The sequence below is a fragment of the Spinacia oleracea genome, chromosome 2, assembly GCF_020520425.1.
Source record: "Spinacia oleracea cultivar Varoflay chromosome 2, BTI_SOV_V1, whole genome shotgun sequence".
Lineage (NCBI taxonomy): Eukaryota > Viridiplantae > Streptophyta > Magnoliopsida > Caryophyllales > Amaranthaceae > Spinacia > Spinacia oleracea.
The window spans coordinates 52808042-52810511 of NC_079488.1; the positions used below are offsets into that span (position 1 = coordinate 52808042).

Consider the following 2470-nt stretch of genomic DNA (forward strand, 5'->3'; position numbering starts at 1 on the left):
CAATCCAAAATCAAACCGTAATCTAATCTAATATATAAAATATAGCAGTTGATATATATAGAAAAAAAATATTTACTTAAGAATTTAATAGAATCCGTGCATCGCACGGGCTAAATCTAGTTTTTAAATACGGGGACTCCTAAAATACATTTAGAACTTGAATAATTAAACTCTTGAACTATTAAAAAAACATAAAAACAAAATTAAGCTCTTTAAAAATCCATTGTTTTCTCATTTCTCCCTCTTACATGCATTCGCAATTCCTTCCATAGTAGATTAATTAGGTCTTCTCCCCTTATTTTCACCAATTTTTTTATAAAAAAAAATAGTAGATTAATTAGCGTTCTCTCGCCGGTGCGTTGCCACCGTATTCTTCGCCTGTTTCTCTGCAATCAGAATTCATTAGTATTTTCTCTTTTGCATGCCGCCGCTACTTTCCAATTTCCTTTAGATTCTCAGATATTAAGGTAAAATAATCCATGTTCTTATTATTTTACTCAAATAGTTTTTCAATTGCAAAATTCTGTAGATTTTATGCTTTTGCTGATATTGTAGTGTAGAATTGTTGTGAATTTGTGATCTTGTGAAGTTATTGGAGGAATTGTGAGAATTTGTAGTTTCTTACAGTAAGATTTTGTTTATTTTGTCAGAAGAACACGACACTAATTAATTTACTATGGAAGATATCAAAGAACCTAAATGTGAAGCAAGCCCGTTGATGGGTTTAACTGAAGACTTACTCTTTCAAATCCTATTTCGATTGCCGCCAAGGTCACTAGGGATGGTCAGGTGTGTATGCAATGGATTGAACACCCTAATCTCGAACCCTAGTTTCGCCATATCTTATCTTACAGACACTGAAACTCCACACATCACCATAGCTTTGTTACCTCTTAATAATCTATCATCTATTAACTTCAGCAACGAAACTGACATTACTAAGGGCGTAAACTTAACCCGTTGGAGATAACTTGACAAGTTTCATGGATGTTTTATTTTATTTATTGGGTCATGCAATGGCCTTATTTGTCTCTATATCCAGGATGGGAGATCAAGTGAACATTATATGTATCTTTGGAACCCTCTCACCAAAATAGGCAAGGAAATCATATTGCCTTTTGGTGGGAAGTCCGTTTATGTTCATGTAGATTCTTTCTGGTTTGGCTATGTCCACTCCTTAAAGAACTACACGATCCTCCTGGTTTCTTCTACTTCAGTTTATAAAGGTTATATTTCGACATTTTCAAGGTGGAATCATCAATGGAACCTAATAAAGGTTAGTGATGAATATTTTCGTTCCATTTCGATGTCTAACTCAGTTTTCATGGACAACACATTGCATTACCTCGTAAACAACACCCACATTCTCAAATTTGATCTCGGTGCTGAAATATTTGAAAAGATACCCTTGTCAATTATGATGCTTGCGTGTTTCACTCATATGTTGCTTTGGGTAATAGGGGTACATGATTATCTGTGTATTTCCTTTGTTCATGACTAGAAGGTACATAGGGGGAGATATGATTCTGAATGGATATTTGAGCTGTGGAGGTTGCAAGAATATAACAACTGGTATTCTTGGACTAAGTTGTATAGATTGGAGTTGCATCTGGAGATGGCTAAATGTTGCACCACAATTTTACGCCTCACATACAATGGGTTCATTTGTGTACAAATTAAGGGTGGTGGACTAGCACTTATTGATCCACGTACAAGTGTAACTTCGCTGGTCATTGTTTTGTTAAGGGGTCCAAATCAGAGGTTTTTAAGATGAAAGATTATCTGGAGAGTCTTGTTTCTCCCTGTTCTCTGTTAAAAGCCGATGACACGGTTGATGATGACGGTGAAGGTAATTAAATCTCTGGGTATATACTTTTTCTTTTCCAGTGCAATTGTTTTTGTGGATGTGTATATATTTGAGCTGTGGAGGTTCCAAGAATATAACAACTGGGAATCTTAGAATAAGTTGTATATATTGGACTTGCATCTGGAGATGGCTAAATGTTGCACCACAACTTTAGGGCTCACATACAGTGGGTTCATTTGTGTACGTACAAATTAAGGGTGGTGGACTAGCACTTATTGATCCACGTACAAGTGCAACTTCACCGGTCAATGTTGTACTCTTGCCATTGTTTTTTTTCGTGGCTATGGGATATTACTTCCCACGGGATAATACCCCTCGCCACGAGTTTTCATATTTTGCCACAACTTTTTCCCTGGCAAAATACTATAATTTGCCACAGGTTTTCCCGTCTATAAAAACATTATTATTTCCACAACGATGTTTTTTCCGTGGCAAATTTCTTGCCACGACCATTTGTGCCACGGGAGTATAATGATGGAATTTCCGTGGCTACATAGCATAACCACAGAAAGTTTCTACTTGTCCATGGTGAAGACCATGGCACGAGTGATGATTTGTAGTAGTGTCCCTCCGTCGCACATTAGTTGTTACACTTTCCTTTTT

At 36.4% G+C, this 2470-nt stretch overlaps 1 pseudogene; it reads left to right on the forward strand.

Annotated features, from left to right (window-relative positions):
* The first annotated feature begins 676 nt into the window (after positions 1–676).
* Positions 677–1774, forward strand: LOC110802977 (F-box/kelch-repeat protein At3g23880-like; annotated as a pseudogene).
* The last annotated feature ends 696 nt before the right edge of the window (positions 1775–2470 follow it).